Source organism: Stegostoma tigrinum, chromosome 17, assembly GCF_030684315.1.
Source record: "Stegostoma tigrinum isolate sSteTig4 chromosome 17, sSteTig4.hap1, whole genome shotgun sequence".
In the NCBI taxonomy this organism is placed as follows: domain Eukaryota; kingdom Metazoa; phylum Chordata; class Chondrichthyes; order Orectolobiformes; family Stegostomatidae; genus Stegostoma; species Stegostoma tigrinum.
Window position 1 is genome coordinate 22161753 of NC_081370.1, and position 17882 is coordinate 22179634.

The 17882-nt window shown below is 40.7% G+C and overlaps 1 protein-coding gene across 2 annotated transcripts in view; it reads right to left on the bottom strand.

The window, feature by feature from the left end:
- LOC125459374 (uncharacterized) overlaps window positions 1–3876 on the bottom strand; it is a 47897-nt gene extending 44021 nt beyond the window's left edge. For both annotated transcript variants that reach the window (XM_048545770.1, XM_048545771.1), the window contains exon 1: window positions 3586–3876. The gene's annotated coding sequence lies outside the window, so the exon portion shown is untranslated. The remainder of the gene's footprint in view (window positions 1–3585) is intronic.
- Between the last annotated feature and the right edge of the window lie 14006 nt (window positions 3877–17882).

Consider the following 17882-nt stretch of genomic DNA (forward strand, 5'->3'; position numbering starts at 1 on the left):
TGCCCATCAGCCATGATTTAAATGGCAGAATGGACTTGATGGGCCAAATGACCTTACTTCCACTCCTATGTCTTGTGGTCTTATGGTCATTGAATTGAGAGTTCAATAACAGGGTGGGCATCCAGTGAATCTCACCAGCTGCTAATTCGTTGATAACAAATGCTCTTAAATTGCACTTACAACAAAAAAATTTCAAAATGTAGCTCTATTGCCCAAAAAATCTTGAGCCCAGTTTCTTGTGGACATGTACATTTTTGAATTCTGATAGGAAGTGTGCTTTGGAAAGATCAATCAGCTACAAGTTAGACATAGTGATATCATGAATTTATATAGCCCGTCTTTACACAAAAAAGCATCCCACTGCATTATTCACACTCTGCTGTGAATGCAACAAAATATTATTATTCCTCTGAATAACAACTTTAGATACAAAACAAGATTTTCAGCACTGTCCCCAATCCTCATTCATTCAATTTACTCCTTTCCTTCTTTACTGTTTCAATCTTCCACCTCCACAGAGGGGTTTTTTTGTCTCTTGGCTCTCTCTCACTTCTCTTCCAATCTTTTTCTTTATTGTGTTTCCCCATCTCCATCTTCACATTTGTTTCATCCTTTTATTCTCCTGCATTTCCTTCCATCTTCATCCTGCTTTCTAGATGTCTCAGATGCAGTTTTCTTGCATTTTTTAAATGAAACAGACTGGCTGGTGGAAACCAGCATGTGGAAATAAGTAAGTGAGGTACTGATGATCAAAGACACGGGTGCAAGTTTGACAAGCAGCAAGGCTAAGGCAGAGCTGGAGGATGCTCATGTTCTATATGAGGAAATGATGAAGATATAAAAATGAACAATCTGGTGTTAAAAGGGACAACACTGTCAGCAGTGTCACGTAACAAGAGTGCAACCAATAACGTCTTGTGCCCGAATAGCATTGATATTTTCAAAATTAGCCAGTTCAGACACGCAATGAAACACCTCTGAAGCAGATGAAATTTGGGAGGGACACTGTGAGTGTGTGTTAACTGCCCTCCTGAACCTGCTTCTGCAGTTGCACTGTATGCCCATGAGAAACGTCATTTCGACAAATGCAAACAGCCGAGGTTTCAGTTACATTGATAGTCATTATAACAGACATATTGTGGTGCGGTGAAGGCACCCAAAGCTCTGGGTTCAAGTCTCAGGCAGGCCATGACATATTGACCGTGGAAGGGGCGCATGGAATACGGCAAAACCGGTTAATTGCATTCTGCAGGTTTCGGGACAGTTACTTGCTCTGCAGGCCGGCAATGTGAAACTATTGTGGTAGTTGGCTCATAATTGTGGACTAATCCACTGAATGAGGACAGGAGAAAACAGAAACAATGTCTATGATCGTTATGGACAATGGTTTCTTTTTCCAATGTCTAAAAATATTCAGGGGCATGTTTCTATTGAGAAAACCACAGCCGTCTTTAGGAGCTGACAAGTTTCGGTAACGACTCTATCGTGAAGCGCAGCCTTCATACACAGTGGCCCTTTGCTGGGGTCCAGTTTGGTGGATTAACAGCAATATCTAAGCTCCATTGAGTAGAGTTTGTTCTGAAACGGATGCTTTTGCGCCTTCAAACTTCCGGGGCCGCTGTCTCCCTGTATCCACGTCCATAAAAGACTTGATACCCGTGCTGCTAGATGCTCTGAAAGCCTCATTTCCAGCTTCACCACACAGGAAGTGCACATACACATGACACGAACATGACATTGCTGAAGGGCACTAGCTGCTTCAGTTCAGCGCCTTCACATTGTGCGGGCTGGTCAACCCTTTGGGAATCGCCATATGACGCGGCCGTATAATGCTAACTATTGCACTGCAATAAAATGCTTTGCACGACACGACCGAGAGATAACTACACGCTGCTTGCACGCTGCCTCAGAACCAGCCTCCTCTATCACCGGGTTGCAAACGGTGGCTCAGTGGTTAACACTGCTGGCTCACAGCTCCAGGAACCCGGGTTCGATGCCAGCCCCCCGGGCGACTGTCTGTGTGGAGTTTGCAAATATTCTCCACGTGTCTGTGTGGGCTTCCTCCCACAGTCTAAAGATGCGCAGGTTGTGCATGCGAAATGCGGGGCTACAGGGCTGGGGTGGATCTGGGTGGGATGCTCCCCGGGATGGATTCAATGGCCCGAACGGCCTGCTTCCAGGGATTCTATCGTATTGCCACCACTAAACTTGAACTATTCAAACACACATCAAACAAACACGGCGCGTGGAGAGCACAACATTTAGGCGATATTCCACAACATGACTATTTCCCAGGGCAGAAATGGCTAGCACGAGGGGTCATAGTTTTAAGCTGGTTGGAGGAAAGTATAGAGGGGATGTCAGAGGCGGGTTCTTTACACAGAGAGTTGTGAGAGCATGGAATGGGTTGCCAGCAGCAGTTGTGGACGCAAGGTCATTGGGGACATTTAAGAGACTGCTGGACATGCATATGGTCACAGAAATTTGAGGGTGCATACATGAGGATCAATGGTCGGCACAACATCGTGGGCTGAAGGGCCTGTTCTGTGCTGTATTGGTCTATGTTCTATGTTCTATGTAGAAGTGAACCGAATCGCGCCCATCAGAATTACTGGCGGGGAGGTCTCAGCTGGTGGGCTTGTCCCGGTAAAGAGAAAATTCACAGCCCCAGCGGTTCAGAGGGAGATCATGATGTTACAGGTTAGCGGCTGGTTGTCCCGAACTGGGTAAGGAACAGGCAATCCGTCCTCGCAACACGCTTCGCCCGCAGGAGGGGCACTGTGCCAACTCCCTGTGCTTCCTGGTGCCCACGGGCACCGTGCCCTTTGCGGTACACTGACCCACCCTCACACACACCCACACCCCCTCTCACCGCCCACTCTGTCAGGCTCCAATCTGAAATTCAGGCTCTCGTCTTCATACAGCGGTTAGCACAAGGCACTCAGTCAGAAATGCGCAGGTTGAGGTCCTTTTTTCCCCCACCCGCCGTCATTTTCTGATGCTCTGAGCATTGCAAGAAGGAATTTGCACTTGACAGGACCTTTATTGCATCTCGGGACATCCAGAGCGTCTGCACAGTTTATCAATTCCTTGGGGAAATCATTGTAGGAAATCATAGGCGTGCAAACTAAACGAGCGCCCATAAACATCTTAGACGTTATGTAAAGAATAATTATTTAATGCTAATATATAAGGCATGTATGAAAGGGTGAAACAATGACAATATATCCCAAGCTCTTTCCATTCGTGGCGTTCCGACGATTGCTGACATTTCCTCAATTTTTTTGCTGCTTCGGGGATCATCATCTCTGCCCTCCTCCAGTACATGCGGGTCACCCACATAGCTGGATTTATTTGCAGCACGGAAAGACTGCTTATTTCAACGGATTCTTCACCAGCAGCACTGATGACAATCCGCTACCAAAAACACACCTCAAGTCCCAGAATCAAACGGATTGCATTGCAAAGAAAAAAATATATAAAGTGCGCCGTCTCACCTTGCATTTCCGAATTCTAACGCTTGTGAAGATACTGTAAAAGAATCACAGACTGGCTACAAAGAAGGTTCCGTTGAGCAGTTCTTACCTGGTAGAGATCCGGAGTTTGTTAAAATACAGTTAGCCATCCATCATTCTCTTCCATCTGCCCTTCTGAGAGACGAGTGACTGCCTCTTATTGAAAGCACGGACTCCTCATCTACCGAGGTTATGCAATCGGGATGCCGCCCTGCTGTCATTGGCTGGCTTTTCCAGGGAGCTCGGTGTATCCTGGATACAGTTTGCAAGATAATTTCAAGACGTAATTGACGAAATCCCCAAAGACTGGCATGAGGGGCCTCCCTGCAAGGTTGGCTGCCACAACCAATCATTAAGGAGCCAAATTGGGGTAATCCTCAAACGCCAATTCACCATCACCCACCCGCCCCAGCTCGGAAAACTCAACATCACTGGAAGACACGTCAGAACATCACTAATCTTATAAACTCTTGCGATGAATCCTCGTTTCTGTTGTGCAAAAGCATCAAGCTGCCCAGCAGCAAAAGTAAACAGAATCTCTTCATGGCAGGTTGGATTCAGCATGGCACAACACTGATGGGAAACTGGAATGTAATGGACTCACCTTGCAAGACACTAGATCTGATACACCAGACATAACCTTCAGGTGTCTTTCAGTGTAATGTCTTGGCTGAATACCTTTCAGCAACTTCTTCAATGCCCTTCATCAGAAAGTCAGAAATGAGGATGTTTGCTAATGATTGCACAATGTTCCATGCCATTCAGGCTTGGGCTGATAAGTGGCAAATAACATTGTGCCACTTGAAACAAGAGAGAATCCCACCTTCTCCTCCAGACATTCACAACACTCTTCTAATCAACAATTTGAAGGCGTGATTGGTCAAAAACTGGATGGGGGCAGCCGTGTAGCCATAATCTTTACACAACTGGCTCAGAGCCTAGAAATTCTGTGGCTAGTTACTTGGTACCTTATTTCTCAATCCTGGTCAATGCACAAGTCAAGAATGAGATGGAAAACTCTGTAATTCCCTGCCTGTTTGCAGCTCCAACAACATTCCAATCCCTTCCAGGGCAAAGCAGTCCACTTGATTTTCATTTCAACCATCACCTTCAACAATCACTCCATCTATATCCATCACACAGTGGCAACAGTGTGTGCCACCTCCAAGGTGTGTGACAACAACTGTTCAATGATCCTTCAATAGCATCTTTCAAACCTGAAACCTCTACCATGTAGAAGTACAAGAACATTGATCAGAGACATGGGAGCATCACCATCTGTAAGTTCCCCTCCAAGCTGTACATCATTCAAACATCGAACTTTACTGCTGTTCCTTCACTATTGCTGGGTCTAAATCCTGGAATTCTGTTTCAACTTACATCACATGGATTGCAAGGGTTCAAGCTGCCACTCAACTTCTTCAGGAAAGTTAAAGATGGCTAATTGATGACCTAACCTAAGATGGCCACATTCCATGAAAAAAATAAATAAAACATTATTTCCTCTCCTGAGTCCTTGAATCTGTTGCCACCCCTGAAACGGATGCTTAACCTGCCTACAACTCCATGACTGACTGTTCTAATCATGGTTCTGCCCCTCAGTGGATAAATTACATTCTACACAACCTGGCTGTTGCCTATATCCCAAACAGTTGTCCACACCATTCACCTACAAACACTCTCCATAATCCATTTAGTTGGATTGACACATCCTATTTCTATTCCAACTGCTCAGTCATAGCCAGACAATCATATGAACATCTGCCTTTCCTATTTTCATTCTTTTAGTCCTGTCATCTCCCAAGAATATGCCCTTGGACACCTCTTATTCTGATCTGCTTGCTGTACCTCAGTGACATTATCCAAAAATATTGTCTTAGATTCCATATCTATATTGATGACAACCAATTCTATCTCATTGCTACCTCACTGTCTCCATTCGCTGCTTCTGATTTTTCAGGCTTCTTGACTGAATATTATAGCCACAAACTCCATTGACCTGCCTTACCAGGATCCACAGCAGTACCAGAGCAATTGCCCTATTTGACCCAGAGGTGATATTCTGACCTCAGATCCTTTCCATCACCAAGACCCTATAGGCCCACATCTGTCTCCACATTGGAGGGGGTTCAGAGACAGTTTACAAGAATAATCCTAGGTATAAAGGGTTCTTTCAGATGAAGAGCAGTCGAGGACTCTGTGTATGTACCTGATGGAATTTGGAAGGTTGGAGGGAGTGGGGGGATTTCACTGAAATTTACAGAATATTAAGAGGCCTAGTTGGAGTGGACATTGAGATGTTTTCACTTTCGGACCTGAGGGCACAGCCTCAGAGTGAAGGGATGGCCCTTTAGAACTGAGAAGAGGAGGAATTTCTTCAGAGGGCTGTTAATCTGTGGAAATCAATGCCACAGAAGTCCAAGTTATTGAGTGTACTTAAGATAATGATAGATAGATTCCTGATTAATAAAAGGATTAAAGGTTATGGGAGAAGGTAGTAGAACATGTTGAGAAACACACCAACCATGAATGAATAATTGGAGCAGACTTAAGGGGGCTGAATGGCCTAATTCTGCTCTTATATTATGGTCTTATGGTATATTATCATCTTTGCCCTTTCCTCAACTCATCTACAGCTGAAAGCTTGCTCTGCAGGTCAGGCCCTGTTTAAACCTACTACTCATGCTCCAAATCATGCCAAACCACATTCATGCTTCATTTCATGGCCTTTAATGTGCATTGGCTCCAAGTCCAAAAAAAACCCAATTCAAAAATTCTCTTCCTTGTTTTTAAATTATTTCATGCCCTCTCTCTTTCCTTGTTCCAAACAGTGCTAGCCTTACAACCCTTTGAGATCAGTGCTTTCTTGCAATTTTGGCATTCTTACACATTCTTGATTTTACTTGCTTCACGATTAGTGACTGTGCCTTCAGATACTGAGGTTCTAAGTTTTTGAATTCCCTTCACAATATTTTTCATTTCTACTTCATTTTCTTTATTTAAGATTCCCCACTTTAGCTTTAGACACTATCGAATCTGATAGCTCCTTTTGTGACTCACAGTCAAATTTTATTTGAAACAATCTGTGAATCACACGTCACACATTTTACTGAATTAAAGGCAGTATAATGCAAGTTGTTGTTACTGTTGAGATGCAGCTAGTTTAGGACATGTTAATGAATTGACCAGATTGGCACATATAAAATGATCTGGAGGGGTAGAGATATTTCTTGAAATGTGCATTCTCTCACATAGTTCTCTGAGATAGTACCCTCTTCCAGGTGACATGGAAGAGGGTACTATCTCAGTGGAATTATTGCAGTAAGTTCAAACTGCTAATAAGCATCTTGGTTTTGGCTGGTATTACAACCAGTGAGGAAAGAGAAGTCAACTCTCCCCTTTTGACAACCGTCTTCCTGGCTGCAACAAATATTCACTATTCTTTTTAGCGCACAGCAATATCCATTGTCAATTAAAATTGGCATTAACTAGTTTGAAATGAAGGAGCTGATTAAAATTTTCTGAGTAAAGAAAAGAAGAATTGCATTACCTACTAACCCTGTGAAAAATAAGCAACAGCAAACAAATACACAAACACAAGTAATAAGCTTAAAAGGGTTAGCAAGAACTGCCGATGCTCGAGTCAGAGATAACGCAGTGTGGAGCTGGAGGAACACAACAGGTCAGACAGCATCAAAGGAGCAGGGAAGTTGATGTTTTGGGTTGGGACCCTGCTTCAGAAATTTTAAAATGTTTTAAAGGGTACCTGACACAGACAAGGAGAATGAAGATTACACAGTTGAAAAACCCTCAGTTCTTGAGGTGTTAGTTTTTTTTAACTTGAGACCACATTTGTTTAATTCTTATTTCCTATGGCCCTTATAAGCTGTGCTGCTTTGCATTTCGTGCTGATGAATGGCTTCTGCTTCTGGAAATCACGAAGATGCATGTACCTCTGAGATTTGTGCAACATCAAAAAAAGATTACAGGGAATGTTTATTATTTCCACAATTTATTTTTAACTGGTGCTCCCCTCAAGGTGATGAGAAAATCAGAGACAGAGAGAGAGAGGATTCCAGTTCTTGCTTACAAATGTATTGACCTTCTCTCTCAGTGCTGTTCAGAACAGCTACTGAAATATTGTTTGCATATTTCAGGCTATCTGGCTCCATTATCCTTCCAAGCTGCCTAACTAGCCCATGAGCCTTTCAGCTTCCAATATATGAAATTATTAATGACTGTGGATTAAAACAACAGACACAAATTTCTGATGCTGACTCGTCACCTTTGATGTCTTTAGATAAAATGATAATTTAAATGTATGTGTTTTTTGTTCCACGTGGGTTTTTTGATTTATTTCAGTCTGTGATCAGATGATCATGGCAGCATTTCAGATTGATATTTGTCTTAGATATGACAATTATATAATTGACGTTAAAAGTTGATAGTCCACATTACCCACTTTATAACTGGTTAAATTACTTTAACAATTCAGTACACAGCAGGGGATTCTTGCATCAAGACTTTTGCCAATCTGTTTATCCAGCTTCAGGATTTAGGTAAATTGCTGTTCAAAATCAAGAATGTAAAAATAACCAGTTTGCAACTTTCAGTAGTTCAATTTTCAAAACTGTTAAATTTCATGTTGGTATTTTGGATGCGTCAAACCACTTAATAAGAAAAGAAACCGAAATCATTAAGAATTGCAATTATATTTCACATGTTTGTACCATGAGATGAGAGCTTCTGTTTCATAAGATGATGCTTTGCACTGTGGTGATCACCTCTGTGTTCAGAGTGGCCTCAGGAGCTCCAATCTGGCATGGCAATCTCGACTGTACTTGCTGCAGAAAAAAATCAGTGGACTGAAAAGGTGCACAATTACTGACCTGTTTTCTCTGGGCCCTCTTGAAGGCCAGCTAACTTTTTTTGTTGTTTCTGCTCATCTCTCCCAGAGTTGTAGCTCCCAGAGGCCACAGTCGTCAGAGGTTGTCCCCCAGTTGTCAGTGTCACTGTCTATTATCTTCATATCACAATTGCAGGTATCCTTGTAGCAAAGGAATGGACAGTCAGGCAATTGTGACCTATGGTGTCTTCATTGTGCAGGGGTCTTTAGTATTTGGCCATCATTGATCCGATGAACTACCTATGTGCTAGCTTTATATGGATACTTTTAATTACTGAGAACAATCATAAAGAATTGATTTCATAACTGTAGGTTTCCTTTAAGTTGTTTAACTTAGGCCTTAAAATTATTCAATGTTAATGTTAATTATTTAATGTTAATGAAAATGCATTCATGTCTGCAACATTAATAAAGTTCGAAATAAGTGGTTCATCATCTCTGTTAAAAACATAAACCAAAGAGAATATATGAACATCTCAAATGGTTTTATCCTTATCTCACAAGACTGTATTGTTTTGAGATTTATGACACATACCTATGTCAGAAAATAAATAATTATGCTTGCTTTAGAGTATTGTCTATTTATCGTTTCCATTGCATAATTTAATCATTTTGATGTTTGTACTTTGTCCAGTTTTACATATATTCTGTATATTATGTATATTCTGTTCCAATAGTATTGTTGCATTATTTTAAAAAAGGCGTTTACTATGACTTGCAAGATATTAAAATGTGAGGCTGGATGAACACAGCAGGCCAAGCAGCATCTCAGGAGCATGGCCTGCTGTGTTCATCCAGCCTCACATTTTATTATCTTGGAATTCTCCAGCATCTGCAGTTCCCATTATCTCTGTTTACTATGACTTGTTGGACATTCATTTTTAAGCCAAAGTATTATAAATATAAACCTTCACTGTAAGAACCGAAGTTGGCCCAGTCTAGACTGATTGTCAGTGCTGTACTGATGGTATACCGTCAGGGGCACTGTCCTTCAGCTCAGGCATTGATGCAAAAGTTCCGACTGGTGTTTGAAAGCCAATTGATCCAATTGGAAATGCTAATGGCTTACGTGACTGTGCAATTTACAGCCAGTCTTTCAATGGTGACTGCTCATTGAAACTTCCAATAGAAAACTAGATAGGCCTTGACAAAGTACAAATGCAATGAAGTCGCATTACCTATTAAACTGAAGGAGCTGGAATGTCTTCAATGGCAGTAGCAGACAGCATATGAATTTAAACTGCAAGGTAAGAAGAACGAAGCGCCTGCAACATTTCTTAGGTATTGTATCAATTTTTAATTTTTTTCCTCATTATTTTATACATTAAATGCTTTTGCATTGATCCTGGATGGCAGTGGAGTAGGACTCCTGAGCCAGAGCTTGTCCTCTCTGTCCATCTCATGTCTTTTTCTCTCTTCTCGTGTTTCTTTTTCTTCTTTCTTCTTTCCTCTCATCCTTTGGCATTGGTGATTTCCGAGCCGGAGCCAGCACGGGCTCTCGGCCTCAGTGCGGACTCCCAGCCTCAAGGGCCTTAAGGTGAAGCCAGCGCAGATATCTAGCCTCAAAGTGAATCCATTGTGGACGTCCGGCCCTGAGGTGAAGCCCAGCAATAGACTGATGGCCAGCGTGGACACGTCTGCTCCATCTTCTCTGTTTGGAAGGACTGGTTCTGAACATTTAGATTCTTATTTTTCTAATTTATTCCTAAGAATCTGTACCTTGGTACCTTTGTACTGCAGTTGGTGCCATAAGCAGTGACTTTCTGAACTTTTCAATTTACTCATGTGAATTCATGTGACAATAAATCTAATTCTAATTCTATTGATTATCTGTAAATGTATTTTTGTTTTGTTTCTTTTAAACTTGTAATGACATTGTTGTTTAATAATCCAAGCGTAATCAGATTTCCTTATGTAATATTCAGTAATATTCATTGATTCTCAGTGAATGAGGTATGGGTCAGTGGGTCAGGTGGTGGGGTGTAATGTAAATGTCTAAGCAGGTATCTGGTGATACAGAGGTAGCTGGGCAGGTTGGCAGACAGTAGATGGGCAGACAGGCAGGCTGATAGCATGGTAGCTGTGTAGAACGATGGCTGAAGAAGAGTAGTAGATAGTAAAGTGGTAGCTGCACAAGGTGACAGCTTGGTTGAAGAACAGGGTCACAGAAGAGCAGAATAGTTATTGAGTGTGGTAGCAGGTAGGTAAAAATGTGTAGGGTGGTACAAGGCAGAAGGTATAGCAGTACATTAGGTGACAGCTGGGTAAGGGATGACATGGCTGTTAAGTGAGTGTCTGTGGTGGTTTGGGAGGGAGTCTGGGTGTTCGGAGGGGATACAGATATTTGGGTAAGATTATTTTGTTGGAGGGTATTTGTGGGAGAGGTGTACTCCAAGATACCACTGTTATTATCACATTCCTCAATTCATTACATAAATTTTACAATCGAAGAAATATCCTTTCAACAACATTACCCTAGATGACAAAATCAAACATTTTAGCAGTGACAATTCTTAAAAAAAATTGCTTAATTAGCTTGGGACATCGTGGATGTTATGAATGGTGCTGTGTAGGATCAAAATATAATTTTCCTTCTCTATGGCTCCTCTTGCGATTTTTCTTGAGAATTACTTTTTGATGTTGAAGGGTTACTTTTCATTCTGATTAACTCATTTGTTAAGTGATGATATCATGTTGTAACAACACCTTCAGTATCTGTGTTGGCATGTGGAGTACTTGAGCAGACTTGAGCACACAGAAGCAGACTTAACATCAATATCCTCAATAATGATCAACCCTTCATTAAACTGAAAACAAAAATGTTCAAGGAAAATATTAATTTCTTGGACACCATTGTATGTAAATAGGTACAACCAAACAGGCATATATTAGCAAAAGTTATTTTTAAAAATAACTTTCATACTTCTATACATGAGAAGCTATAGCCCTAAACACACCTTCCACAGACCGATCAAGTCAAAGTAATGTGTTCTGTCACACATGCACAAAGCTGACATGTTTTAACCAGGTTTAAAACATTTTAACTTATTTACTGCATCTGAAGTCCTAACCTCAGAATTAAATTTAACAATAAACAGTATTCATTCCATTTGGATTTACTACCTTTTTTACTCCCAAGTATAGTAGCTCTGGAACCTTTTCAGCCCTAACTAAACATTTTACATTCATTTTCAAGGAATTCATTGCCTCAGTTATTTGAAGTTTTCTTGATCTTGTTAGTTGAGTATTCCTCTGTTAATGGACTATAAACCATTCTCTCTGGTTTGCAGCCACAGTCTCCTACTCTTCCAACACCCCTCACTCCTCGCAGCGCTCTTTCTACTTCTTCATATGTCTGTTCTCCCACCCTAACTCTCATATACCAGGAAAAGGCTAATTTCCTGTCACTAAGTCATCCAACCTTTTACTGGAGGTGTAACTCCTTACCCTTCTCCCTCCACTCTATCTATAGAGGACAACCTATCTTTGATCACCCAGAGAATGAATCTTTCCAGGAAATGGGCAGTTTGGGATGAATCTGCTAGCCGCCCCTATGTATTTTTGAGCATTGGCATTATAAAATATAAGTTTTATAACTTTATCCATAATACAATAGCTGTTTCATTGTTGATACTGAAGTAAACATTTCTTCAGTGTTAGTATTGAGGTACAAAAACAGCCAGTGTTTTCCAAATCTCTTCTGAGATGCCTCAATTGTTATGGACATGAACAGAGCTAACTATAATCTATCTGCTGTTCCCCCAAATTCTATTATTGATTTTAAATAGTGCTTCTTTGCACAGAGTGGTCAACACTTGGATGAGGGGGAGATCAAAGTTTGAATTAACTTAAGCTGCAGACTCTTTGATGGAAAAACAATAAATTGTTCATGAATTAAAATGTCAGACTTGGCTAAAATAGGTTTTCCTAATCTATATTTAACTTGCATGTGATCTCAATATTGTTCTGGGTAGCATAGTGTTAGTCGCTAATTAAAGAGAACAAACCTGATGCTTCTATGAATTCAGGAAGCCTGTGCGTGTGAAAGGGGGAGTGGAAATGGCTTTATGTGAGCTGCATTACTTGTGTTCCAAGAACCACGAACAAAATTATATTAAAACAGTAACCAAGCAGAAATTGCTGGAAAAGCTCAGCAGGTCTGGAAGTATTATGAGTACATCTGTGTTAAAACAGTAACCAGTTAACTGACAAAGCTCTATCGTTTAGTGCTTCTATTTTTCTTACAAATTGCTTGCTAAAGCAATTATCAAACACCAGCAAAATAAACTTTTTTTGACATATATTATGTTTGCAATTTTTGTTCAGCTGCAATCTTAGATACTTAAACATATGTGAAGCAAAGATTTCTGGTAGTGCAGCGAGTGGAATATGCCCTCACCACATGAAGACAAGGTTGAATGTGTATCAAGTATGTTTATTAACACAACCAGGGAAACTGTCAGAATTCAGCACAGTCTGTTATCAGCTATAACACTAATCTTTTATGCCATAAGAAATTAAAAATACAGAAATTACAATGCAGGTTTCAGTGAAGAAATATTGCTGTAAAATGATGCAAAATGTAGTAGTATAATAACTTTGTGTTTACCATGATGTGTCACTGCAGTCTTCCCATGTGCTCCACACTCCAGCACTTGTTCTTTCTACAGTACTATTCTTAAATAATGTACGGCAGGAAAGAATGGATTTCAAACCATTTGAGATGTCTCCTATGGAGCTGCTTGTTATTCAGCTGATTGTCTCTTACAGCATATCACTGACCCAGATGGCCCCATGTGCATGTCAGGAACATTCTCTCATGCTGCTCCAACATTAAGCATCTGCTTGTCTTGGAGATCATGTACTGTCACTTATCCTGGGGCATGTATTGGGAATAAGTTGAAAGCTTGCTACCTGTTCTTGCATTTCTGCCTGAATGCCTCCTACTGGAGATTGAATCCTTTCATTTGACACCATCCTGCTCAAGTACAAGCTTTTGCTCTGCTAAAAGTCTTCACTCAAGATTCTGTGAAGTATTTTTTCCCTTGAATAATGTTGCACAATTTCCACAGTCTCCACATCGTTCCTAAAGAACTGCATACAATACTCAAAATGTAGCGTTACTAAAGTTTAATACAGCTGCAACATGACTTGCTAACTTTATACTGAATGGCCCAGACAATGAAGGCAAGTATGTCATGTACCTTCTTTACTACCTTATCGACTTTCAAAGATCTGTGGACTTGCATCCCCAAATCCCTCTGTACAGCAGTGGTCCTAAGAATTCTGCCATTTACTGTTTACTTTTCTCTTGCACTTGACTTCTCAAAATGCATCACCTCACACTTGTCCAAATTAAACTTCATCTGCTATTTCTTCACCCAGCTTTCCAGCTGATCTATATCCTGCTGTATTCTTTGACAACCTTCCTCACTATCCACAACTCCATCAATTTTCACATCATCTGTGAACTAATCAGAAAATTTTACTAATCAGACCACCTACGTCTTCAACCAAACCATATCTTACAAACAACAGAGTTCTCAGCACGGATCCTTGTGGAACACCACTGGTCACAGATATCCAGTCAGAGAAACACCCCTCCACAACTAACCTCTGTCATCAATGTCTCAGCCAATTTTGTATCTAACTTACCAGTTCACCATGGACCCTGTGACTTAATCTTCTGGACCAGCCTATCATGAGGGATCTTAACAAATACTTTAGTAATGTCCATATGGACAACATCTACTACTTTACCCTCATCAAACACCTTTGATCCTTCAAAAAAGTCACAGATTTGTGCGACAAGACCTTACCTAAACAAAGCCATGCTGACTATTCCCAATAGGTCCATTCTTTTCCAAATGTGTGTAAATACTGTCCCTAAGAATCTTCTCTACTATTTCCTCACCACTGGTGTAAGTGTCACCAGACTATCATTTCCTGGATTATCGGTGTTGCCCTTCTTAAACAAAAGAGCACTATTTGTAATTCTCTAGTCTTCTGGGACCTCACGTGTGGCTAAAGTGGAAACAAAGGTCTCTGTCAAGTCCCCAGCAATCTCCTTCATTGCCTCTCTAATTTTCTGGGACCAATCCCATCAGACCCTGGAGATTTATCTACTTTAATGTTTTTCAACACACCCAACTCCACACTTTCTTAATAATGACATACTCTAGAATATCAACAAACCCCTCCCTAACCTTAGTATCATCCATGTCCTTCTCCCTGGTCAGATGGCTGTGAAGGTCTCATTAATAACCTCACCCTTTCCTCTGGCTCCATACATAAATTCCTTCCTTTGTCTTGACTGGACTTACCGTTTCCCTAGTTAGTCTCTTGTTCCTAATATTTGTATGAAATACCTTCAGATAAAATACCTTAATCCTACTTGCCAAAGACACTCTGGGCCCCTTTTGATCCTCCTAATACCTAGTTTAAGTTCTTTCCTGGCTGCTTTATATTCTGCAAGGTCCTTGTTTACTTTCAGTTGCCTAAACCTTTACATTTGTTTCATTTTTATTTTTGAGTAAACTGTTGTGATCTGTTGTCATCCAGTTGTCCTGAATCTTGTCATCCTTATTTTTCATCCTCACAGGAACACGTTAGCCTTGAACTCAGATCAACTGGCTTTTAAAAGGCTGCCACATGTCAGATGTGGATTTTCCTCCAGTTTAATTTCTCAAGTTACTTACTAATACTGTTGCAATTAGTCTAACCCAAATTTGACATTTTCACCTGAGGATCAGTCTTATCCTGGTGCATAACTATGTTAAAACTTGGGAATTATGTTCACTGTTGCTGAAATGCTCCTCACTGAAACTTCAGATCACCTGGCCAGACTCATTCCCTAACACAGGGTCTGGTATAGCCCCTTCTCTAATTGAATTATCTTCATGTTGTTTCAAGAAATGTTCCTGGAGGCAACTAACAAATTCTGTCCTATCCAAGCACCTGGCAGTAAGGGAGTCCCAGTCAATGTTGAAGAAGTTAAAATCACCCACTGCAACAGCCCTGTTGTTTTTACATCTTTCTATGAGCTGCCTACATATTTGTTCCTCTATCTACTGCTGGCTATTGGGAGGCCTGTGGTATAACCCCATCATAGTGATTGCACCTTACTTATTCCCGAGTTCCACCCATACTGCCTTGCTGGATGCGCCTTCCAAGATGTTATGTCTTATTGCAACTATGTCAGTCTCCTTAATCAGTAATGCAACTTCCCCACTCCTTTTATGTCACTCTATCATGCCAGAAACATCTAAACCTGGAAAGCTGAGCTGCCAGTCCTACCCTTCTGTCATCCACTTTTCTGTAATAGCTACAACATCATTGTTCCATGTACTAACAACACAGTCTAAGCTCATCTGCCATATTTATTATACTCCTTGCATTAAAAGAAGTATGATTCAGACCACCAGTCCTGCGGGTTCAATAACTTGGCCCTGCGTGTTCTTTCTATCAGACTTACTTCAGTTACTCTCTACTTTCTCCTCAATTCTCCACACGCTGATTTTCTGTAATTTTCACCCACCCTGCCACATTTGTTTAAAGCATCCCAAGCGGCTTGAGCAAATCTGCCTGTCACCAAATATTAAACTGTTAATTAATTTAATTAGAAAAGCCACAGCTGGGTTTCCAGTAGTTAGAATTCAGCAGGGGCTGGAGTGCATTATTTTCCCCTTTACACACATTTTAATGTAATCCCCTCCTTCTCATCCTACCCTGCCCTATTTTTAGTTGTTTTTTTTTAAATAACCCTGGTGGATAGTGGTTGGTAATTGTTTAAATTGTCAAATGGGTGATTTGATGATGGGTTATCAGAAAAAACGTGATTAGAATTCATTGTATACCCCTTGACTCAAGATTTTTCTTTTATTAAATAATGAATGATTTAAATTCAGAACTGTTGAAGCTTAGTAAAGATTTATTCAAGCGTTGGTTGAGATAATTCCTTTGACCACCTAGAACATAGTCTGAAAGGCAATCCAAACCAATTGTTTTAAGCATCTGAACAGGGGTAAGTTCAGCCAGTCTCAACCCTTTTTGGTGTATACCTAACTGCCCATAATTAGCCAAACAGGCATGGGCTAGAAATTGTATTGAGCTTGAAGCGAAGTGGATGATGGGGAGATGGTTTTGGCTTGCATCTAGTCCTAGTAATACTGGATTTAAAGTCTTTAATGCTGACACACTGTACTAAGTGGTGAAAGGTTTCACAATGCTGTAAACCTGCAAAATGACAAACATAAATTTATCCAAATGGATAAAAAGATGATTCTTTTGAGAATGATTTAAGATGATTCATTGGAACAAATATTCTGACAGCAATGATTACTGAAATATTTGTCACTTTTTGTAAAAGAATCCAATTTTTATTTGCACTTGTTCTTTTCCTGAAGTGTTGACAAAAATGAACAAAATCTCTATCTTGCTTATGCCATGTCAACTCAGTAGCCCAGTTTATAGGTAACTATGTACCCCTCATTAAGATAAGTAACAATACCTTGCATTTACATCTTCAAAGTATCGAAATTTCTCAAGGTGCGCTGCTGTAAGGGCCACAAAATAAATATTTGACATTGAATCACATCAAAGGATGTTAGAATAAAAAGAGGTAGGTTTTGAAGGAAGACCGAGACCTTAGAGTATCAACAGCTCTTGGCACAGTCACCGCTGATGTAGAGATTAAGATTCATGAAAATAAGAGTTTTTCAATCTTACCCACTTGGTGTAAGGGGTGGATGAACAATTAATAGTTCTTGTTGGTCTCAGTTGCTGATATCCTTAGCTATGATCTTGGCCTGCTGAGATGATCAGGTGCCACAATCTGCTGGAAGCTAGCAGATGCCTTCTCTAATATGCAGGTTAGAATCTGACAACATATTTAGGATTTGTGTACTACATTAACCAAGGCTGTTGAATTGGGAAATATTTAATTGTCAGTTGCTACATCCTCAAAGAAAGAACAGGAGCCATATCTAGCCATATCTGAAGATGAGTCCCGACCTGAAACATCAGCTTTCCTGCTCCTCTGATGCTGTCTGGCCTGCTGTGTTCCTCCAGTTCCACATGGTGTTATCTCAGTCTCCAGCATCGGCAGTTCTTACTGTCTCGAGGAAAGTAATATTCTTTTTAAATTTTGACTTCTGGCATCAGCAGCAAATTGGTGCCATTCCCCCAATCATTGGTAGAGGCACAACCACATGGAAAGAACCTTACTGCTAGGTAGCTAGTTACTGCTTCCCACCTTTGGCCTTTTCTTTTGTTAGTTCATGGGAAATTGGCCAAGCCAGATTCATTGCTCAAACCTAATTTCCTTTGAAAAGGTGGTGGTGAGCAGGTTTCTTGAACTATTTTAGTCCTTGGGGTGTAGGTACACTAATGGTGCTGTTAAAGAGGGGATTCCAGTATTTTGACACAGTGACAGTAAAAGGACAGCACTATAGTTGTAAGTC